This window comes from Canis lupus, chromosome 9 (genome assembly GCF_048164855.1).
Source record: "Canis lupus baileyi chromosome 9, mCanLup2.hap1, whole genome shotgun sequence".
Lineage (NCBI taxonomy): Eukaryota > Metazoa > Chordata > Mammalia > Carnivora > Canidae > Canis > Canis lupus.
In genome coordinates this window covers 2396643-2421702 of record NC_132846.1, presented here as the reverse complement: position 1 = coordinate 2421702, position 25060 = coordinate 2396643, and positions in this window count along the sequence as shown.

The window sequence follows — 25060 nt, the reverse complement described above, 5'->3', positions numbered from 1 at the left end:
CCCCTGCCCCCAGAGACGGGGCGCAGGTGGGGGCGCGTGGACTGTCCCCAGTGTGCCACCAGTGGGTCGCGCCGTGGGGCCTGGGGGTTTCCAGGCACCATGCCCTGACTGAAGCACAGCGAACCATCTAGTAGCTGGTTCCCTCTGAAGTTTCCCTCCATGTAGCTGGTGCTCTCGACATGAACGCATGTTTAGCTGATAAAGCGAAAGATTAGAGGTCTTGGGGCGGAAAGGATCTCAACCTATTGTCAAACTTTCAATGAGTAAGAAGCCTGGCTTGCTGGCGTGGAGGCGGGCGCGGAATGCGGATGCCTACCTCGTGCGCCACTTTTGGTAGCAGAACTGGCGCTGCGGGAGGAACCAGACACTGGGTTAAGGTGCCCGATGCCAATGCTCATCAGACCCCAGAAAAGGTATGGATGACACAAACCGCAGGATAGTTAGTGGTCATGGAAGTCGGAATCCGCTAAGGAGTGTGCACTCACCTGCTGAATCAACTAGCCCTGAAAATGGAAGGCGCTGGAGCATCGAGCCCATACCTGGCTGTCGCTGGCAGTCGGTGACATGCGTGTGAGGGACAGGAGTGGGTGGGGGGCCGCCATGGTTCCCCCCACCCCGCAGACACTATGCTGCGACAAGTAGGACGGTGCTGCAGTGAGCCTTGAAGTCTAGGGCGTGGGCCCGGGTGGAGCTGCCTCAGGTACATACCTTGGTGGTGGTAACAAATACTCAAATGAGAACTTTGAAGGCGGAAGTGGAGAAGGGTTCCGTGTGAACAGTAGTTGAACACGGGTCAGTAGTCCTGAGAGATGGGCGAGCGCCATTCCGAAGGGACAGGCGATGGCCTCCGTTGCCCTCAACCAACTGGAAGGGTGTCGGCTTCAGATCCTTGAATCCTGAGTGGCGAGTGGCGGAGGAGGGCGCCAAGAGGCGTCCAGCGCGGTAACGCAACCGATCCTGGAGAAGCCGGCGGGAGCCCCGGAGAGTTCTCTTTCCTTTGTGAAGGGCAAGGCGCCTGGAATGGGTTCGCCCGAGAGAGGGGCCTGTGCCTTGGAAAGTGTCCCGGTTCCAGCAGTGCCCAGTGAGCTCCCACTGGCCCTTGAAAATCCAGGGGAGAAGGTGTAAATCTCGCGCTGGGCCGTACCCATGTCCACAGCGGGTCTCCAAGGGGAACAGCCTGAGCCACGTTGGAACAATGTAGGTGAGGGAAGTCGGCAAGCCAGATCCGTAAGTAACTTCGGGATAAGGATTGGCCCTAAGGGCTGTGTCGGTTGGGCTGGGGCGCAAAGCCCAGCTGGGTGCGCGCCGAGGCTGGAGGAGGCTCTGCCACCCCCACACCCACCCCGCCTGGGACACCCCTGCCGAGCCCGCCCCCATAGCCCTCTGCCCCATCCTGCCTGTCTCCCCTAACTCACCTCTCTACACTTCCCCTCCCAGGGTGGGGGCAGGGGGAGGTGGGATGGAGGGGAGACCCCCACAGGGACCCACTGGGGCCCACAGGGGCCCAGGCCTCTGGGGGACCAGCGGTGGCAGCAGCAACACTGGACGCAAGTGGAGCCCTTCCCATAGATTGTCTCAGCTGTGCTGGGTGTCCTGGGCACACCCAGGGAGCCCAGCAGGCCTCACCACACACTTGTGGGGCAGGCGCAGGCGACGACGGGAGTCCCAACCCCTGTCTTCCCCCGCCCCCCGCCCCCCCTTGCTACTGAGGTGGTCGGCCTGCCGGTCCCCCCACCGGGTCCACCCCCAGGCCACGGTTATGCATGTCGCCTGGCCTCAGCTGGCGCCTAGCAGCCGACTTAGAACTGGTGCGGACCAGGGGAGTCCGACAGCTTAATTAAAACAGCATCGCGAAGGCCCGCGGTGGGTGTTGACCGATGTGATTTCTGCCCAGTGCTCAGAATGTCAAAGTGAAGAAATTGAATGAAGCGCGGGTAAGGGGATCCCTGGGTGGCTCAGCGGTTTAGCACCTGCCTTTGGCCCAGGGCACGATCCTGGAGTCCCAGGATCAAGTTCCGCGTTGGGATCCTGGCGTGGAGCCTGCTTCTCCCTCCTCCTGTGTCTCTGCTTCTCTCTCTCTCTGTCTATCATAAATAAATAAATAAATCTTAAAAAAAAAAAAGCGCGGGCAAACGACGGGAGTAAATATGACTCTTAAGGCAGCCAAATGCCTCGTAATCTAATTAGTGATGCACAGGAATGGATACACAAGATTCCCACTGTCCCTACCTACTATCTGGTGAAATCACAACCAAGGGAACAGACCTGGCAGAATCAGCAGGGAAAGAAGACCCTGTTGAGCTTGACTCTAGTTTGGCATGGTGAAGAGACATGAGAGGTGTAGAATAAGTGGGAGGCCCCCAGCACCCATCTGTCCCTGCAAGGGGACTGGATGATGTCTGCCAGCCTTGTAGGACTCCATTGAAATACCACTACTCTTACTGTTTTTTTGCTGATCCCGTGAGGCAGTGGTGCGAGCCCCCAAGGGGCTCTCACTTCTGGCGCCAAGTGCCTGTCCATACTGGCTGGGTGCAACCCGCTCCGGGGACAGTACCAGGTGGGGAGTTTGACTGGGGCTGTACACCCGTCAAATGGTAACACAGGTGTCCTAAGGCGAGCTCAGGGAGGACAGAAATCTCCTGGGGAGCAGAAGGGCAAAAGCTCACTTGATCTTGATTTCCAAGACAAATACAGACCATGAAAGCAGGGCCTGACGATCCTTCTGACCTTTTGAGTTTTAAGAGGAGGTGTCAGAAAAGTTACCACAGGGATAACTAGCTTGTGGCAGCCAAGCCAGTCGCTTTTTGATCCTTTGATGTCGGCTCTTCCTACCATTGTGAAGCAGAATTCACCAAGCGTTGGATTGTTCACTCACTAATAGGGAACATGAGCTGGGTTTAGACAGTCATGAGACAGGTTAGTTTTACCCTACTGAGGATGTGTAGTTCAGGGTCCTCCCAGAGGATGTGTTGTTGCTGTGGTAATCCTGCTCAGTACGAGAGGAACCACAGGTTCAGACATTTGGTGTATGTGCTTGGCTGAGAAGCCAGTGGGGTGAAGCTACCATCTGTGGGATTAGGACTGTGAACGCCTCTAAGTCAGAATCCCACCCAGGCACAATGATAAGGCAGCACAATGGGGCCTCGGTTGGCCTCGGATAGCTGGTCCCTGACATCCCTGCCAGCTGGCAGCAGTGAGCACCCGGCATGGCATGGCGTGCCCAGCCCTGCACCAGGACCTGGATCTGGCGCAGAGAGCCCCACGTCCTGGGAAACAGGGTGCAGCTGAAAGGAGGCCACCCTGTTGCCTGTCACGCAACGCACATGCATGGGGAACCCGGTGCTAAATTGTTCGTAGATGACCTGCTTCTGGGCCAGGGTTTCATAGGTAGCAGAGCAGCTCCCTCGCCTGTGATCTATTGAAAGTCAGCCCTTGACACAAGGGTTTGTCTACCCTACAGTCTTCGTGCCGCAAAAGGAGATAGGTTGGGGTGTGGCTCTTGCAGCCTGCCCATCCGTTGCTCCACCCTTCCTCTCACGGGTCCACTTGCCAGTCAGTCCTCTGCACCTCCACCACTCTGCGCATCGGGGTGGTCACCAGATCTGGTGAGAGCACCCCACTTGGCTGGTGAGGGCAAGGAGGTTCCCGGCCCGGCCCCGAGGCCTGTGGGGAGGCTGGGTCCCTGGGAATGGCAAAGGGGGTGTGCACCCACAGCTTGGTGTCCAGTGCATCTGGTCGGCCGGCATGCTGATCTTCTCACACCCCACTGGGGCACTCAGGTTGGGACAGGGAAGGGGGAGAGCTGGTGGGCCTTGGCTGATAGGCACCTTCATGTCATGGGGGCAGCCTCGTGGCCCCTTTCTCAGAGGGGACGTTGAGGCTGGAGGGCATACACGCCCTTGCGCCCTTTTCCTCCCTCCCAATTGATCCTGTCGAAGTGTCCCATGGGCGTTTCCTGGGTGGCCCATGGGTGTTGCAGTGGTGGCTGCATCCTCGGCAGGGGCCCCGAGTCTCTGGGCCAACCAGGTGGACCAGCCGCCCGGGTCTCCCAGGCTGCCCCCCCAACCCCGCGGCTCCTGCTTAATCAGGTGACCTGCGCCCCTGAGTTGCCTCCCCTCCCCACGACCAGCAGCTGTTTCCTTGCCACTGCCCTGCCTGAGGTCCTCACACTTATAACTTGTGCTATTTGTGCCATTGGGACTGGAGTCTGATAGCCCATAGCACAGGCCCACTGACTCCACAGGCCCAGCTGACCCTGATCGAGCCTATTTTACCCCCTCTTTTTGTTTTATGACAGATTTTATATTCGTGAAGAGACTAGAGAAAGGCAGAAACATAGGCACAGGGAGAAACGGGCTCCTCGCAGGGAGCCTGCTGTGGAACCCGATCCCTGGACCAGGAAGACACTCCGAACTGAAGGCAGACACCCAACCACTGAGCAGCCCAGTCGTCCCTAGTCCACCCCTTCTACTCCCCATTGCCAAACATGGTCTTGTGTGTTTCTCACACATGACCTCTTGTTCTTTATTATTATTTATTTCCTTATTTTAAAGATTTTATTTATTTACTTAGAGAGAGGCAAAAAACATATGCAGAGACAGAAGCAGGCTCCATGCATGAAGCGAGATGTGGGACTCAATCCTGGAACTTAAGGCTCATGCCCTGGGCTGAAGGGAGGCACTCAACCAAGGAGCCACCCAGGCATCTCCACATTTTTTTTTTAAAGATTATTTATTTATGAGAGGCAGAGAAAGCAGCAGAGACATAGGGAGAGGGAGAAGCAGGCTCCTCACAGGGAGTCTGATGTGGGGCTCGATCCCGGATCCTGGGATCATGCCCCGAGCCAAAGGCATACTCCAACCGCGGAGCCACCCAGGCATCCCTAGTACACCCCTCTTGCTCCCCATTGCCACCCACAGTCTTGCATATTCTTTTTCCTCCCACACACGACCTCGTGCTCTACTTTTTTTTAAGACTTTATTTATTTATTCATGAGAAACACACACACACAGAGGCAGAGACACAGGCAGAGGGAGAAGCAGGCTCCATGCAGGGAGCCCGAGGTGGGACTCGATCCTGGGTCTCCAGGATCACGCCCTGGGCTGAAGGCAGGCGCTAAACCGCTGAGCCACCCAGGCTTGTCCTCTACTTCTATCTCTAGACACACCCTAAGATCCCAGTCTAGGGAATAGGCTAAGATGGGACTGATTCCCACTGACTGTTCTTGTGTTGAGGACTGTCCTTTTTTGCTATAGCAGTGACGGTGAAACCAAGGGTCTCTCTCCACACATGGTGCCAGGTCCTTGGGAGATGACACAGGAAGGACGGATTTTGGTTTGCAGAGCTTTCTACATCTGTTCGGGAACAGCCCCCACCATCCGGTGCTCTGGGTCTTTGGGGGTGAGGGCTGCAGGACACCTCAGATGACATTTCCAAGTGCGCCCATTCCTGGGGCTGGAACCGGAACCAGGACCGGTGTAGCCTGGGTGGTTTGGAAGGCACCAGCGATGGGTTGGGTGGGGGTGTGCACCCTAGAGGGAGAAGGAGGCAAACATCCCCAAGGCCCCTCTTTGGCGCTGGTCCTGAGTCAGGAAACACCACTGACCCACGTGGATCTGGGGCAGGCTGCGTCCCAGCAGCCCTGGGATCCCATATTCCTCACACCTGGAGTCACCGGACTGCCAGGTTTCCCGCCCTCCCTGCCTGCATACCCAACTATCTCTACATCCAACTTGCAACTCTATGTGAAGTTGGGAGCTTTAGCTCTCTGGGTCTTGCGAGAACCCAAACATGGAAAGATGTTGGTCATACAATACCACTTTCAATCAAGCATCTGTGAAATGACTGTTGAGGAAGGAAATTCTCAGCCTCGAGTGTTTCTGGGCCCTGCTCCCTTGGCTTTCACGCTGACCTGGGTCCAAATGGCTGGGAAAGCCCTCAGCAGAAGGGCTCTATTTCTGTCCCTCTGAACACACATTGCCTCTCTGCCTCCCATAAAATTAAAGAAACAGGGATGCCTGGGTGGCTCCTGGTATTAAGTATCTGCCTTGGGGTCAGGTCGTGATCCTGGGGTCCTGGGGCCAATCTACTGCATTGGGCTCCCTGCGGGCAGCCTGCTTCTCCTTCTGCCTCTGTCACTGCCTGTCTCTGTGTGTCTCTCATGAATAAATAAAGATAATCTATAATAAATAAATGAAGGAATGATAAATTAAAACGAATGAAAAAAAAGAAAGAATGAGTATATACCTAAGCAAGCAAGCAAGCAAATAAACAAATAAAATCGATCAAGGGTTGCCTGGCTCCTGGCCAGCTCTGTCGTGGAGTGTGGGACTCTTGATCTCAGTGCTGCGAGGCTGAACCATCCCCTCCTCTCCCTGGACCCTGGGCAGTATCGGCCGTGTTTTCCCCTCCTTTCCCAGGTCACAGGGCAGTGTAGGCAGCGTTGTCACCTCCTCCACAGACACCAGGCAGTGTCAGCCATGCTGTCCTTTACTCTCTCAGGACCCAGGGCATTGTCAGCCCCACTGTCCACTCCTCTCCCAAGACACTGCGCACTCTCAGCTGAGCTGTCTGATCCACACACAGGACCCTGGGAACTGTCCGCAGCACTGTCCTCTCCTCTCTCAGGACACTGTGAAGCGTCAGCCATGCTGTCCCCACGGCTCTGAGGACACTGTGCAGTGTTGGCCGTGCTGTCCCCTCCTCTCTCAGGACGCTGTGTAGTGTTGGACGTGTTGTCCCCTCCTCTCCCAGTTCACCAGGCAGTGTCGCCCACACTGTCCCCTAGTCTCATAGGACAATGAGCAGTGTCGCCTGTGTTGTCACCTACTCTAACAGGACCCTGGGCAGTGTTGGCCCAGCCCTCCTCATCCAGGGCACTGGGCAGTGTTGGCTGTGCTGTCACCTACCATCCCTGGACATTGGAGAGTGTTAGCTGTGGTGTCCCGTCCTCTCCAGAGACATTGGGCAGTATCAGCCGCACTGTCCCCAATCCTCCCAGGACACAGTGCAGTGTCAGCTGCGTGGTCCCACTCCTACCAGGACACTGGGCAGTGTTGGCTGTGCTGATCCCACTAGTCCCAAGACACTGGGCATTGTTGGTCATGTTGTTCCCTCCTCTCCTGGGACCCCGGTCAGTGTTGGCCCCGCTGTGCCCTCCTTTCCCAGGACGTGGGCAGTGTCAGCCGCAATGTCCCTGCCTCTCCCAGGAACCCAGGCAGTGTGGCTGCGTTGTCCTTGCCTCTCCCGGGACCCTGGGCTATGTGGCCACACTGTCCCCTCCTCTCCCAGGACCCTGGGCAGTGTCGGCCACACTGCCACCTCCTCTCCCAAGATACTGGGCAGTGTCGCCAGTGCTGTGCCCTGCTCTCAGGGAACACCGGTCAATGTCTGCCACACTGTTCCCTCCTCTCCTGGAACATGGGAGTGTGTCAGCTGCACTGTCCTCTTCACTTCGGGGACACTGGGCAATGTCATTCACGCTGTCACCCCTGTCACAGGGCACTGGGCCCTGTCAAACGCATAGCCCCACATCTCCTGGGATAATGGGCAGTGTCTGCCACACTGTCGCTTCCTCTCCCAGGACACCAGACAGTGTCAGTGACGCTGTCCCCTCTTCTCCCATAACCCAGGGCTATGTCGGCCATGCTGTCCCCTCCTCTCTGGGGACTCCAGTCTGTATAGGCCATGCTCACTCCTCCTCTCACGGGACACTGGACAGTGTCACCCATGCTATATCCTCCACTTCGGAGACATTGGACAGTGTTGTCTGCGCTGTCACTTCCTGTCAAGAGACACTGGTTAATGTCAGCCACGATGTCCCGTCCCCTCCTCAGCCACGACATCCTGTTCCCCCTACCCCCGAGGACCCCAGTTGGTGTCAACCGCGATGACCCAAATCCTCCTGGGACCCTGGTAGGGGTCGGACATGACATCCCATCCCCTCCAGGGACCCCAATCAGGGTCAGCTACGACGTCCCCTTCTCTCCAGGTAAAACGGTGGGGTTGGCCAGGACGTCCCCTCCTCCCCGAGAACCCAGGGCTGGGATGGACGCAACATCCCGTCCCCTCCCAAGACCCTGGGCAGGGTCGGACCTGACGTCCTATCCCTTCCCGGGGCCCCGGTTGGTTCCTCCTCTCCAGGAACCATGTGTGTGTTCTGCGATGTCCTGTCCCCACCTGCGTCCCTGGTCGGGGTTGGCCTCGACGTCCAGACCCCTCCCAGGCCGCCGATTGGTATCAGCCGCGATGTCCTGTCCCTCCCGGGACCCTGGTCTGGGTCGGACTCAACATCCCCTCCTCTCCTGTGGCCCGGGTTGGGGTTGCCCACGACATTTGCTCCTCTCCAGGGACCCTGGGTGGGGTCGGCCACAACGTCCCCTGCTCTCAGAGGACCATGGGCGGCTTTGGCCTTGATGTTCCATCCCCTCCTGGTGCCCAGGTGGGGTTGGATGCAACATCCCGTCCCATCCCAGGACCCCAGTCAGTGTCAGCTGCAATGAACCCTCTTCTCCAGGGACCACTAGCGGGGTTAGCCTCGACGTCCTGACCCCTCTGACTTCCACATCCACAGGGAAGCTAGATGCTCATGGACCTCTGGAGCAGAGCGTGATGGTGAGTGTGGGGGCCCTGAGGCACTGGCCAGCCATCACTGTGCCCTGCCTCATCTCACCGTCCTTCCTGGAAGGCGGCACCGCCCCACAGTCCCCCCCTGACCCAGAGGAACTTGTGCTGGCCTCTCCCCGGGCTCTGTGGGAGCAGGGTCAACATGAACCCCCCCACCCCAGGGTCAGAATGAAGACTGATGGAATCGAGCCCCCTGTTGCCCTGACCAGTCTTGGATTCTGCTCCCAGGCTGAGCAAGCCCTCTCAGAGTAGTATGTGGCCTCTTGGGACCTGGGCATGCCCCACAGATCTAGGTCGCTGACCTAGGGCAGCAATGGTAATAATGGGACACCCCAGCCAGGGATATCAGGAGCAGCAGGGGCAGGCCGGTGGGCCTCACCCTCACCCACACTAGGAGGTAGTCTCCTCCACATGCATCAGTGGGCCAGAGGCTGGGGGTCCAGTGCGGGAACCCACAAGCTGCAGGTCCAGGTCAGGTTTGCTGTCCTCAGAACTGCATCTCCGGCCCAACCTCAGGCGATGCGCCCCCACCCGAATTCTGCACAGGCTCCCAGGTGGGGACTCTAGCATCCACACCCCCGTGTAATTTCTTACTGTCCCTAAAGGACAGTATGGTCTCCCTCCCCAGGGGAAGGCACCCACACTCGGCTCTGAGCCCCTGTTTGCTGTTGAAAGTTCAATAAAGTGTTGTTGTGTGAAAATGCACAGCCAGCCTGTTTCTGCATCTCCCAGAGCTCTGTGCAAGCAGAGTGGACAGACCCCCCAGAAAGGAGGAAGAGGCACAATCCAGGCCCCTGACCAGTCCCTGCAGAGGGGCCGCCAGGCACACACAGTTGACATTCCCATGTACCCTCCAAGGTTGGCCAGACACCAGGGTCAGGACCAGCACGGACATTGCCGTGACTCAGCCTGTGTCCCGTGGGCCAGGATGGGGCTGGAGGAGAGTGACATCCAGGGGGGCCGGTGGCCTCAGTTCACCTACGTCTGTGCAAAATGCCTTGGGAGGTCTGTACTCCCTCTGTCCAGGGAGCCCGGGCTGGCCAGACTCTGGGTGCACTTCCTCCTTTCCTCGCCCCATGCCTGTGCTCCTAGGGCACAGAGGGCCAGCGGAGCTGTCTGCGTGGCCCTGGAGGGAACCCAGGACAGCAGGCACTTGCAGCCCACGAATCTGGACCACCCTACCCGGTGGGCTCACCTTGCACACCTTGTGCTGCTGGATCTCTCGCACCAGCATGTGGAAGTCATCCTCCATGCCCTAGTAAGTAGGGAATGGGTGAGAGTGGGGCTTGGCCTAGGGGCCAGGCAGCGGAGGGGACCAAGGGACCCCAGCCCCCACCCCACCTGGACTCCTACACACAGGCAGGCCCAGAGCTTCCCCCATGGGTAGCTTGCTCCTCAGGAGATCCCCCACACGGCAGCCCCGAGGTCTGGCTCCCAGCTGGAGAGGCATCGAGGACAAGAGAAGCAGCCAGCACTCAAGCTGGGACCCACTGCCAGACACGTGAATGTGGCCAAGCTGGACCTTCAAACTCAGCTGACCCTCCAGCAGAAAGTCACTGCACGAGGGAGCCCAGGGTCAACAAGGAGAACCCAACTAGCCACACAATGCCATCACCAGAAATGATAAAGATTGTTGTTTCAAGTCATTTTGGTGTTAGGATGACACAGCCCAAGGATCAGATAGCTACATGGTGATTGATACACACACAGCCCAAAACTAACAAAAGTCGGAATCCTCCTGAATGCTGTCAAACAGCAGCAGAATGGTTACATACACGATGATCTGGTCACACGATAGAATACATTGAAGATGCTACAAATCACAACTGCAGAGAGGTTTTGGAGACATGGAGATGTGCTTGCTGGGTTCCGACAATGAGCGAGGAGCAGTAGGAAACATCTTACAGAGGGTGGGCTCCTCTTAGGAAAGGACACCAGATCCCTTCGAAGGCTACAGATGGTGAAATCTGTCCTCCTCTCTTTCAGCTTCTGTTTTTCCCCTATTTCGTTCTTCTTAATTCTATTTCAGCCTCCACCCTTCATCCAAGGCAGTGACAATGCAGGCTTTTTTATGACATTGGGTCCTAAAAGGAGGCAGAGCTCTGGATATCAGGTTCAGGAATGATTATTGCCTGGTTTATGCTGATCCACCTAACTCGCGCCTTCACAGCTCTTCCCTCCTTGCAGAATGAGGGAGAACACAAGTCTTACAATAAAAGAAGCCCACTCCCACTCATGTTGTGCCCAATATTGCGAATCTGAGAAACCACCAAGGAGCCGACGCCGATGCAAGTACATGAGGGTTTATTTACAAGCCCGAGCTTGGGTCCAAGTATACTCCATACAGCAGAGCGGGGACTTGGACCCCGAGACTAAGAAGCACAGTGTTATAGGGGCCAGTGGCCAATGAGATTGTAACATACGCAGAAAGTTGCACAATCATGTTGGTCCACACGCAGGCGGCCAATTGAACCACGATTCACCCTATAGTGACCATTTGAACTAGCCTATTATTCTGGTTAGAATTGGCGCGCAAGTTTGGCGGGCAAAAGAGGGGTTTTCATTTCTTGGCTGGTTAAAGGTCAGAGGTCCCGCATTTCTAAGTGTGCTGGTTTCTGATAAGGGTGTGCTTAATAGCTAAACTAGGGTGAGGGAGTGCCTTAAACAATAGGCAGGTCATGTGGGGGGTTTTACATGAGATGGCGGGTGAAGCACAAAATGGAGTTAGTCCTGCTCTGCTTATCCAGGGGTAGGGGATTTTTGTTAGATTTCCTGGGTCCCACACTCAAGTGGGACCATCACTTGTGGAAGACATCATCTGGGCAAAGCAGTGAAAGTGAGGGTGATGAAGAATGGGTTGCAGGTTAGACATCATCTGGTTTGAGTTTTTTTTTCTGAAGCAAGCACTTACCTTTGATGTCACGGTTTATTCATCCATATATTTTAAAAATATTTTATTTTTATGCCATCTCTATACACAACATGGAGTTCAGACTCATAATCCTGAGATCAAATTCCACCAACCAGGCCAGCCAGGCACCCCAGTGCCATGTTTCATATCTCTTTGCTTGCCTGCCTATCTCTGCATCCAACTGGAACATTGAGTCCATGACGGAGGAGCTTTAGCTACCTCTGAATCCTCGAACGTTCTTGATATATCCCAATCCTAGAATGACATTTGCCACTGAATAGCACTTTAAATAAATCATCAGTTAAATGAATACTGGTAAAGGAAATTGTCAACTTTTAACGGGTATAGGCCCTGCTTCCTGGGCTCCCAGGGAAGCTATGCTTTCTTTAACATTGATCAAGGTCCAAATGACTCCACCAAACCTCAAAGTGTGGGCTCAATTTCTGCCCTGACACATGGTACATGTCTGCTTCAATTAATAGGTATCAACCAATCAAAGGAAGCCTGGCTAGCTCAGTGTGGTTGGTAAGACCATGCGACTCTTGATCCTGGGGTAGTGAGTTCAAGCCCCATGTTGGGTGTAGAGATTACAGAAAAACAAAGTCTTAAGAAAATCAATCAGTTGATCTCCTGCAGGGGCAGGGAGCCAGCTTACGGGTCTACTCACAGTATTATAAGCAGCAAAGCACAAAATCAGAACTTTCAGAAGTCTGCTGGAGTGGGGGACACACCAGCCTTAAAAGTGCTCAGGTGGTGAAGTGGGGGGGGCAGCCTCTGGAGTGACAGGGTGGGCTCAGGATCCCAGGGGTCACAAGGACGGTGGCTCCAACAGTTCCCAGGCACAGGAGCAGGGAAACCGGCTGAGAGCAATGGGTAGAGGCCAGGTTTCTGCCCTGTGTGGCCATAAAATGCAACCCCCTGTGCAGTCATGGGATTGCTTTCCTCGGAGGGGCCAGCAAAGGGAGGAAGTGGGAGGAGACCCTCCCCGGCAGGAATACACAGGTCTCCACCAGGGGAGTCCCTAAAATTTGGAGTCTGGAAACTCAGTCACTTGCCTGAGATTAAAAACAAAACAAAACAAAAAAACTCGGACACAGGCAGGGTGAACGCAAGGTTCTGACAGAAACTGCGGAGACAAGAGGGCTTGATGGCTCTTCTGTGAAGGTTCACTGCAGACTGGGGGGTGGGATGTTCAGCTCCGGAGCCAGAGGACCCAATGCCCCCAGACTCATCCCGGCCTTCAGTGCTGAGCGTCTTCCGGGAGCAGAACAGCGGCACCTGGTGGAGGTCAGAGGCGCCTACACCGAGCCCGCCTCCGAGCACTGCAAGCGCATCTCCACTAAGGCAAGGGCACACCTGACAATCAGCTCAACGGGCCCCTCCTCTAAAAGACCCGCGCAAACAACTCGCTCCCACCAAGTTTACTGTCACAGAGGGATGCAAAGCTTCAGCTTTACGGGGAAAGTAGGATCTTTATTTCTTTATTATTTTTTCATTTATTTTCTTCAATCCTTTTTATTAATTGTTTAATTTTAATTTCTATGTATATACTTCTTTCTTTACTTTCATTGTACTTTACTTTTTTTCTTTCTTATTTTAGGATTTAAATTCTTTTAACAAGCAGACCAAAACACACCCAGGATCTAATGTTGGGGGGGGGTTGTTATTGTTTTTCTTATATTTTCTTTGTCTTTCTTCTTTCTTTTCTGGACAAAATAATGAGATGGAGAAATTCTCCTACAAAAAGAACACGAGGTAGTACTCACAGCTAGGGAATTAATCAATACAGATATAAGTAAGATGTCTGAACTAGAATTTAAAACAATGATTATAAGGATAGTAGCTGGGCTGGAAAAGAACACAGAAGACACTAGAGAATCCCTTGCTGTAGAGATAAAAGAACTAAAATCTAGTCAAGTCAATGTTAAAAATACTATAACTGAGATGCAGTCCCAAGTGGAAGCCATAAAAACAAGAAAAATAATGGACCAGAGATGCAGACTTAAGAAACTCAGCAACTTATTAAAACAACATATCATATAAACAACATATCATATAAAACATCATGTAGCGTAACACTCATATCACAGGAGTCCCAGAAGAATAAGAGAGGGGGAGGCAGAAGTTTTATTTGAACAAATTATGTAAACTTCTCTAATCTGAGGAAGGATACAGACACGGAAACCAAGAGCACAGAAAACTCCCACTAAATTCAACAAAAGCTGACCATCACTAAGACAGATATAATAGTCAGATTTACAAAATAAACAGACAAAGAAAGAATCCTGAAACCAGCTGGGGTGGGGGGTTAGGGGAAGTTCTTAACTACAAGGGAAGACGAATCAGGTTCACAGCAGATCTGTCCACAGAACTTAGGCTAGAAAGGAGTGGAAGGAAATATTCAATATGCTGAATTGGAAAATATGAAGCCAGAAGTCTTTATCCAGCAAGGATGTCATTCAGGATAGAAGAAGAGATAAAGAGTTTCCTGGACAGGTAAAAATAAAGGACTTTGTGACTACTAAACCAGTGAACAAGAAATTTTAAGGGAGATTCTGTTATTTTAATAATAAATTTATTTTTTATTGGTGTTCAATTTGCCATCATACAGAATAACACACAGTGCTCATCCCGTCAAGTGCCCCCCTCAGTGCCTGACACTCATTCACCCCACCCCACACCCTCCCCCCCTTCCACCACCCCTAGTTCGTTTCCCAGAGTTAGGAGTCTTTATGTCCTGTCTCCCTTTCTGATATTTCCTACCCACTTCTTCTCCCTTCCCTTCAATTCTGTTTCACTATTATTTATATTCCCCAAATGAATGAGAACATATAATGTTTGTCCTTCCCCAATTGACTCATTACACTCAGCGTAATACCCTCCAGTTCCATCCATGTTGAAGCAAATGGTGGGTATTTGTCATTTCTAATGGCTGAGGAATATTCCATTGTATACATAAACCACATCCTCTTTATCCATTCATCTTTCGATGGACACCGAGGCTCCTTCCACAGTTTGGCTATTGTGGACATTGCTGCTAGAAACATCGGGGTGCAAGTGTCCCAGCGTTTCACTGCATCTGTATCTTTGGGGTAAATCCCCAACAGTGCAATTGCTGGGTCATAGGGCAGGTCTATTTTTAACTCCTTGAGGAACCTCCACACAGTTTTCCAGAGTGGCTGCACCAGTTCACATTCCTACCAACAGTGTAAGAGGCTCAGCAATCAGACAACAAAAAGACATTAAAGGCATTCAAATTGGCAAAGAAGTCAAACTCTCCCTCTTTGCTGAAGACATGATACTCTATGTAGAAAACCCAAAAGACTCCACCCCAAGATTGCTAGAACTCAATTTGGCAGCATGGCAAGATACAAAATCAATGCCCAGAAGTCAGTGGCATTTCTATACACTAACAATGAGACTGAAGAAAGAGAAATTAAGGAGTCAATCCCATTTACAATTGCACCCAAAGCATAAGATACCTAGGAATAAACCTAATGAAAGAGGTAAAGGATCTATACCCTAAAAATGATAGAACGCTTCTGAAAGAAATTGAGGAAGACACAACGAGATGGAAAAATACTCGATGCTCTTGGATTGGAAGAATTAATATTGTGAAAATGTCAATGTTACCCGGGCAATTTACACGTTTAATGCAACCCCTATCAAAATACAATGGACTTTCTCCAGATAGGTGGAACAAATTATTTTAAGATTTGTGTGGAATCAGAAAAGACCCCGAATATCCAGGGGAATATTAAAAAAGAAAACCATAGCTGGGGGCATCACAATGCCAGGTTTCAGGCTGTTCTACAAAGATGTTGTCATCAAGACAGTGTGGTACTGGCACAAAAACAGACACATAGATCAATGGAGGAGAATAGAGAATCCATAAGTGGACCCTCAACTTTATGGTCAACTAATATTCAACAAAGGAGGAAAGACTATCCACTGGAAGAAAGACAGTCTCTTCAATAAATGGTGCTGGGAAAATTGGACATCCACATGCAGAAGAATGAAACTAGACCACTCTCTTTCACCATACACAAAGATAAACTCAAAAAAGATGAAAGATCTAAATGTGAGACAAGAGTCCATCAAAATCCTAGAGGAGAACACAGGTAACACCCTTTTTGAACTCGCCACAGTAACTTCTTACAAGATACATCCACGAAGACAAAAGAAACAAAAGCAAAAATGAACTATTGGGACTTCATCAAGATAAGAAGCTTTTGCACAGCAAAGGATACAGTCAACAAAACTCAAAGACAACCTACAGAATGGGAGAAGATATTTGCAAATGACGTATCAGGTAAATGGCTAGTTTCCAAGATCTATAAAGAACTTCTTAAACTCAACACCAAAGAAACAAACAATCCGACCATGAAATGGGCAAAAGACATGAAGAGAAATCTCACAGAGGAAGACATAGACATGGCCAACACGCACATGGGAAGATGCTCCGCGTCACTTGCCATCAGGGAAATACAAATCAAAACCACAATGAGATACCACCTCACACCAGTGAGAATGGGGAAAATTAACAAGGCAGGAAACCACAAATGTGGGAGAGGATGTGGAGAAAGGGGAACCCTCTTTCACTGTGGTGGGAATGTGACCTGGTGCAGCCACTCTGGAAAACTGTGTGGGGGTTCCTCAAAGAGTTAAAAATAGACCTGCCCTACGACCCAGCAATTGCACTGCTGGGGATTTACCCCAAAGATTCCGATGCAATGAAACGCCAGGTCACCTGCACCCCGATGTTTCTAGCAGCAATGTGCACAATAGCCAAACTGTGGAAGGAGCCTCGGTGTCCATCGTAAGATGATGGATAAAGAAGATGTGGTTTATGTATACAATGGAATATTCCTCAGCCATTAGAAATGACAAATACCCACCATTTGCTTCAACGTGGATGGAACTGGAGGGTATTATGCTGAGTGAAATAAGTCAATCGGAGAAGGACAAACATTATATGTTCTCATTTATTTGGGGAATATAAATAATAGTGAAAGGGAATAGAAGGGAAGGGAGAAGAAATGTGTGGGAAATATCAGAAAGGGAGACAGAACATAAAGACTCCTAACTCTGGGAAACGAACTAGGGGTGGTGGAAGGGGAGGAGGGTTGGGGCTAGGGGTGAATGAGTGACAGGCACTGAGGGGGGCACTTGACAGGATGAGCACTGGGTGTTACTCTGTATGTTGGCAAATTTGACACCAATAAAAAATAAATTTATTATTAAAAAATAAAAATAAATAAATAATAAATAAATAAATTAACTGTTGAAGATTAGCATATTATTATTATCAGTATATCTATTTCAGTTTTCTAATATCTATAAACAGATATCTTTTTAATATTTTTTATCAGAGTTCAATTTGCCAACATAGAGTATAACACTCAGTGCTCTCATTCCATCAAGTGCAATCACCCAGTCACCTCATTCCCTCGCCCACCTCCCCTTCCATTACCCCTTGTTCATTTTCCAGAGTTAGGAGTCTCTCATTCTGCCACCCTCTTTGATATTTCCCACTCATTTTCTCTCCTTTCCCCTTTATTCCCATTCACTATTTTTTTATATTCCTCAAATGAATGAAACCATATAGTTTGTCCTTCTCTGATTGACTTACTTCACTCAGCATAATACCCTCCAGTTCTATCCACGTTGAAGCAAATGGTGGGTATTCGTCATTTCTAATGGCTGAGTAATATTCTGTTGTATATACAGACCACATCTTCTTTACCCATTCATCTTTCGATCAGCAAGAAGGCTCCTTCCACAGTTTACCTCTTGTGGACATTGCTGCCAAAAACTTCAGGGTGCAGGTGTCTCGGTCTTTCACTGCATCTGTATCTTTGAGGTAAATCCCCAGCAGTGTAATTGCTGGGGCATAGGGGAGCTCTATTTGTAACTCTTTGGGCAACATCCACACAGTTTTCCAGAGTGGCTGCACCAGTTCATATTCCAACCAACAGGGTAAGAGGGTTCCCCCTTCTCCACATCCTCTGCAACATTTGTGGTTTCTTGTCTTGTTAATTTTCCCCATTCTCACTGGGGTGAGGTGGTATTTCATTGTGGTCTTGATTTATATTTCACTGATGGCAAATGATGTGGAGCATTTTCTCAAGTGCCAGTTGGCCATGCCCATGTCCTCTTTGGTGAAATTTCTGTTCATGACACTTGCCCATTAAATGATTGGATTTTTTGTTTCTTGGCTGTTGAGTTTAATATGTTCTTTATAGATCTTTGATACTAGCCCTTTATCTGGTAGGTCATTTGGAAATATCTTCTCTCATTCTATAGGTTGTCTTTTAGTTTTGTTGACTGTTTCCTTTGCCGTGGAGAAGCTTCTTATCTTGATGAATTCCCAATAATTCATTTTTGCTTTTGTTTCCCTTGCCTTTATGGATGTATCTTGCAAGAAGTTGCTGTGGCCAAGTGAAAGAGGGTGTTGCTGTGTTCTCCTATAAGATTTTGATGGAATCTTGTCTCATATTTAGATATTTCATCCATTTTGAGTTTATCTCTGTGTATGGTGTAAGAGAAAGTTTTAGTTTCATTCTTCTGCACATGGCTGTCCAATTTTCCCAGCACCATTTCTTGAAGAGACGTTTTTCCATTGGATAGTTTTTCCTGCTTTGTTGAATATTAGATGACCATAGAGTTGAGGGATCATTTCTGGTTTCTCTCTTCTGTTCCATTGATCTTTGTGTCTGTTTTTGTGTCAGTACCACAGTGTCATTTTTTAAGGATTTTATTCACTCAGGAGACACACACACACACACACACACACACATGCACGCACACACACATACAGAAGGAGAGAGAGAGGCAGTGACACAGGCAGAGGGAGAAGCAGATTCCATGCAGGGAGCCCGACGCAGGACTCGGTCCTGGGAATCCAGGGTCACACCCCAGACCGAAGGTGGCACTAAACCGCTGAGCCACCGGGGCTGCCCAATACCACAGTGTCTTGATGATCACAGTTTTGTAGTAAATTCTGAAATCCAGCATTGTGATGACCCTGGCTCTAGTGTTCTCTTTCAATAGTCCCCTGGCTATTCGGGGTCTTTTCTGATTCCACACAAATCTTAAGATGATTTGTTCCAACTCTCTGAAGAAAGTCCATGTTAGTTTGATAAGGATTGCATTAAATGTGTAAGTTGCCCTGGGTAGCATTGACATTTTCACAATATTAATTCTTTCAATCCATGAACATGGAATATTTTTCCATCTCTTTGTGTCTTCCTCAATTTCTTTCAGAAGTGTTCTGTAGTTTTTAGGGTATAGATCCTTTACCTCTTTGGTTAGGTTTATTCCTAGGTATCTTATGCTTTTGGGTGCAATTGTAAATGGGATTGACTCATTAATTTCTCTTTCTTCAGTATCATTGTTAGTGTGTACAAATGCCACTGATTTGTGGGCATTGATTTTGTATCTTGCCACACTGCCAAATTTCTGTATGAGTTCTAGCAATCTTGGGATGAAGTATTTTGGGTTTTCTATGTGAAGTATCATGTCATCTGCAAAGAGGGAGAGTTTGATTTCTTCTTTGCCAATTTGAAAGATTTTTATTTTCTTCTGTTGTCTAATTACTGAGGGTAGGATTTGTAGTACTATGTTGAATAGCTGCAGTGAGAGTGGACATCCTGTCATGTTCCTGATCTTAGTGGTAAAGCTCTCAGTTTTTCCCCATTGAAAAGGATGTTTTCTGTGGGCTTTTCGTAGATGGCTTTTAAGATGCTGAGGAATGTTCCTTCTCTGTACACTCTGAAGAGTTTTGATCAGGAATGGATGCTATGTTTTGTAAAATGCTTTATCTGCATCTATTGAGAGGATCATATAGTTCTTGTTTATTCTCTTGTTGATATGATCTATCACTTTGATTGCTTTATGAGTGTTTAACCTGCCTTTTATGACAGGGATATATCCCACTTGGTTTTTGATGACTCCTTCAGTTTCCTCCATGGTTATTGGCCTGTTAAGGTTTTCTATTTTTTCCTCTTCCACTTTCGGTAGTTTATGGTTTTCCAGAAATGCGTCCATTTCCTCTAGATTGCCTAATTTATTGGCATACTGCTGCTCATAGTTTGTTTTTATAATCATTTGTATTTCCTTGGCATTGGTGGTGAGCTCTCCTTTTTCATTCATGATATTAATTTGAGTCTTTTCTCGTTTCTTTTTAATAAGACTGGTTAATGACTTATCTATCTTATTTATTCTTTCAAAGAACGAACTCCTGGTTTCGTTGATCTGTTCTACAGTTCTTATGGTCTCTATTTCATTGAGTTCTTCTCGAAACTTTATTAACTACACTTCTCCTTGGTGTAGGTTTTATTTGGTGTTCTTTTCCAGTTCTTTTAGGTGAGAGGTAGCTTGTGTATTTGAGTATTTCCAGGGTTTTGGGGGATACTTGTATGACGACATATTTCCCTCTTAGAACTTTTACTGTATCCCAAAGATTTTGAATGGTTGTATCTTCATTTTCATTAGTTTCCATGAATCTTTTTAATCCTTCTCTAATTTCCTGGTTGAACCATTCATCTCTTACTATATTGCTTTTTAACCTCCAGTTGTTTGAGTTTTTTTTTCCAAATTTCTTCTTGTGATTGAGTTCTAGTTTCAAAGCATTGTGCTCCAAAAATATGCAGGGGAGGATCCCAATCTCTTGGTATTGATTGAGACCTGATTTATGACCCAGTATGTGGTCTCTTCTGGAGAAAGTTCCATGTGCCCTTGAGAAGAATGTGTATATATTTGCATTTGGATGCAAAGTTGTGTATATATCTGTTAAATCCATTTAGTCCAGTTCATCATTTAAAGCTCTTGTTTCTTTGGTGATGTTGTGCTTAGAATATCTGTCAATTGCAGAAAGTGATGTGTTGAATTCCCCTACTACTAGTGTATTAGTTTTTAAATATGTCTTATTTTTGTTTTTAATTGATTGATATCCTACGCAGCTCCCACATTAGAGGCATAAATATTCATGAATGTTACGTCTTCTTTTTCATAGACCCTTTAAGTATGATATACTGTCCCTCTTTAACTCTTACTAAGTCTTTGGGATAAACTTTAATTTATCTGATATGAGGACTGCTACCCCAGCATTCTTTTGAGATTCATCTGAATGGTAATCATTCTCCAACCTTTCGTTTTCAGGTTATAGTTGCCCATAGGTCTAAAATGAGACTCTTGTAGAGAGTAAATGATAGGTCTTGCTTCTTTATCCAGTCTGAAGCCCTGAGTCTTTTGATGGGATCATTTAGCCCATTCACGTTCAGAGTTACTATTGAAAGATATGAGTTCAGTATCATCATAATACCTATTCAGTCCCTGTTTTTGTGGATTGTTTCCTTGGACTCCCTCTTTCTTTTACAGGGTCCCCCTTAATATTTCTTGCAGAGTTGGTTGGGTGGTCACATATTCTTTCAGTTTCTGCCTATATTGGAAGTTCTTTAACTCTTATTCTATTCCGAATGAGAGCCTTGCTGCATAAAGTATTCTTGGCAGGATGGTCTTCTCATTTAATACCCTGAATATACCCTGCCAGTATTTTTGGCCTTTCAGGTCTCTGTGGAGAGGTCTGCTGTTAATCAAAAATATCTCCCATATAATTTAGGGATCTCTTGTCTCACTCCTAGAGGATTTTCTCTTTATCTTTGCAATTTTTAAGTTTCACTATTAAATGTTGAGGTGTTGAACATTTTTTATTGATTTTTTGGGGGACTTCTCTATCTCCTGTATCTGAATGCCTGTTTCCCTCCGTAAATTAGGGAAGTTCTCAGCTAAGATTTGTTCAAATATGCTTTCTGGACCCCTGTCCCACTCGGTGCTCGCTGGATCCCCAATTATACATATATTTGTCTTCTGAGGCTGTGATATTTTTCCCTTAACTTTTCCTCCTGGTCTTTTATTTGTTTTTCCCTTTTTTCTTCATCTTCCTTCCTTGCCATTATCTTGTCTTCTATGTTACTACCTCTTTCTTTTTTTTAATATTTTAATTGGAGTTCAATTTGCCAACATTTAGCATAACACCAAGTGCTCATCCCGCCAGGTGCCCCCTGAGTGCCCATCACCCAGTAACCCCAACCCCCCGGCCCACTTCCCTTTCCACTACCACTTGTTCATTTCCCGGAGTTAGGTGTCTCTCATGTTTTGTCACCCTCACTGATATTTTCACTCATTTTTCTCTCCTTTCCCTTTATTCCCTTTCACTAATTTTTATATTCACCAAATGAATGAGACCATATAATGTTTGTCCTTCTCTGATTGACTTATTTCTTTATCCATTCATCTTTTGATGGACATCAAGGCCCCCACCACAGTTTGGCTTTTGTGGACCTTGCTGCTATAAACATTGGGGTGCAGGTGTTCCAGCATTTCACTGCATCCGTATCTTTGGGGTAAATCCCCAGCAGTGCAATTGGCGGGTTGTAGGGCAGATCCATTTTTAACTCTTTGAGGAACCTCCACACAGTTTTCCAGAGTGGCTGCACCAGTGCATATTCCCACCAGCAGTGCAAAAGTCTTCCCTGTTCTTCATGTACTTTGCAACATTTTTGGTTTCCAGTCTTGTTAATTTTCCCTACTCTCAGTGGTGTGAGGTGGTATCTCATTGTGGTTTTGATTTGTATTTCCCTGATGGCAAGTGATGCAGAGCATTTCCTCATGTGCTTGTTGGCCATGTCTATGTCTTCCTCTGTGAGATTTCTGTTCATGTCTTTTGCCCATTTCATGATTGGTTTATTTGTTTGTTTGCTATTGAGTTTAATAAGTTCTTTCTAGATCTTGGAAACTAGCCCTTTATCTGATACGTCATTTGTAAATATCTTCTCTCATTCTGTAGGTTGTCTTTTAGTTTTCTTGACTGTTTCCTTTGCTGCGCAGAAGCTTTTTATCTTGATGAAGTCCCAGTGATTCGTTTTTGCCTTTGTTTCCCTTGCCTTAATGGATGTATCTTGCAAGAAGATGCTGTGGTCAAGTTCAAAAAGGGTGTTGCCTGTGTCTTCCTCTAGTATTTTGATGGAATCTTGTCTCACATTCATATCTTTCATCCATTTTGAGTTTATCTTGAGTATGGTGTAAGAGAATGGTCTAGTTTCAATCCTCTGCACATGGCGGTCCAATTTTCCCAGCACCATTTATTCAAGAGACTGTCTTTATTCCAGTGAATAGTTTTTCCTGCTTTGTCGAATATTAGTTGACCATAGAGTTGAGGGCCAATATCTGGGTTCTGTATTCTGTTACATTGATCTGTTTTTGTCTGTTTTTGTGCCCGTGCCACACTGTCTTGATGACCAAAGGGTTGTAGTACAACCTGAAATTTGGCTTGTGGTACTCCAGCTATGGTATTCTTTTTTAATATTCCCTTTGCTTCTCGGAGTCTTTTCTGATTCCACACAAATCTTAAGATTATTTGTTCCAATTATCTGAAGATAGTCCATGGTATTTTGAAAGGGATTGCATTAAATGTGTAAATTGCTCTGGGTACCATTGACATTTTCTCAATATTATTTCTTCCAATCCATGAGCATGGAATATTTTTCCATCTCTTTGTGTCTTCCTCAATTTCTTTCAGAAGTGTCCTGTAGCTTTTAAGGTATAGATCCTTTCCCTCTTTGGTTAGGTTTATTCCTAGGTATCTTATGCTTTTGGGTGCAACTCTAAATGGGATTGACTCCTTAATTTCTCTTTCCTCAGTCTCATTGTTAGTGTACAGAAATGCCACTGATTTCTGGGTATTGATTTTGTATCCTGCCAGACTGCCGAATTCTGTATGAATTCTAGCAATATTGGGGTGGAGTCTTTTGGGTTTTCCATGCAGAGTATTTGTCATCTGCGAGGAGGGAGAGTTTGACTTCTTTGCCAATTTGAATGCCTTTTATTTCTTTTTTTATTTCTTTTTGTTGCCTGATTGCTGAGGCTAGGACTTCTAATACTATGTTGAATACCAGTGGTGAGAGTGCACATCCCTGTTGTGTTATAGAGGAAAGGCTCCCAGGCTCCCATTGAGAATGATATTTGCTGTGGGCTTTTTGTAGATGGCTTTTAAGTTGCTGCAGATTGTTCCCTCTATCCCTACACTGAAGAGTTTGATCAGGAATGGATGCTGTATTTTGTCAAATGTTTTCTCTGCATCTATTGAGAGGATCATGTGGTTCTTGTTTTTTCTCTTGTTGATATGATCTATCACATTGTTTGCTTTACGAGTGTTGAACCAGCCTTGCATCCGGAGATAAATCCCACTTGGTCATGGTCAATAATCTTCTTAATGTATTGTTGGATCCTATTGGCTAGTATCTTGTTGAGAATTTTTGCATCCATGTTCATCAGGGATACTGGTATATAATTCGCCTTTATTGTCGGGTCTTTGGTTTTTGAATTAAGGTGATGCAGGCCTCATAGAACGAGTTTGGAAGTACTCCATCTGTTTCTATCTTTCCAAACATCTTTAGTATAATTGGTATGGGAAAATTGGTATGGTTTCTTCCTCAAACATTTCATGGAATTCCCCTGAGAAGCTATCCGGCCCTGGACTTTTGTGTCTTGGGAGTTTTTTGATGACTGCTTCAATTTCCCCCCGTGGTTATCGGCCTGTTCAGGTTTTCTACCTCTTCCTCTTCCAGTTTTGGTAGTTTGTGGTCCATTTCTTCTAGATGGCCTAATGTATTGGTGTATAGCTGCTCATAATAAGTTTTTAAAATCATTTGTATTTCCTTGGTATATGTGGTGATCTTTCTCATTCATGATTTTATTAATTTGAGTCTTTTCTCTCTTCTTTTTAATAAGGCTGGCTAATGGTTTGTCTATCTTATTAATTCTTTCAAAGAACCAACTCCTGGTTTTGTTGATCTGTTCTACAGTTCTTCTGGTCTCTATTTCTTTGAGTTCTACTTGAATCTTTATTAACTCTCTTCTTCTGATGGGTGAAGGTTTCATTTGCTGTTCCTTCTCCAGATCCTTTAGGTGCAAAGTTAGCTTTTGTATTTGTGTTCTTTCCAGTTTTTGGATGGATGCTTGTTTTGCGATGTATTTTCCCTTCAGTATTGCTTTTGCTGTATCCTAAAGATTTTGAATGGTTTTATCTTTATTCTCCTTAGTTTCCATGAATCTTTTTAATTCTTCTCTAGTTTCCTGGTTGAACCTTCAATCTTTTAGAGGGATGGTCTTAACCTTCAGGTGTTTGAAATCCTTCAAAAACTCTTCTTGTGGTTTAGTTCTAGTTTCAAAGTATTATGGTCTGAAAATATGCAGTGGAGTATCCCAATAATCTGTTATTGGTTAAGACCTGATTTGTGACCCAGTTTGTGTTCTCTCTGGAGAAAGTTCCATGTGCAGTTGAGAACAATGTGTATTCAGTCGTATTTGGATGTAAAGTTCTGTAAATATCTGTGAAATCCATCTGGACCAGTTTATCATTTATTGCTCTTGTTTCTTTGGAGATGTGTTTAGAAGATCTATCAATTGTAGAAAGTGCTACCTGAAATCACAAGTATAAGTGTATTATTATCTAAGTATGTC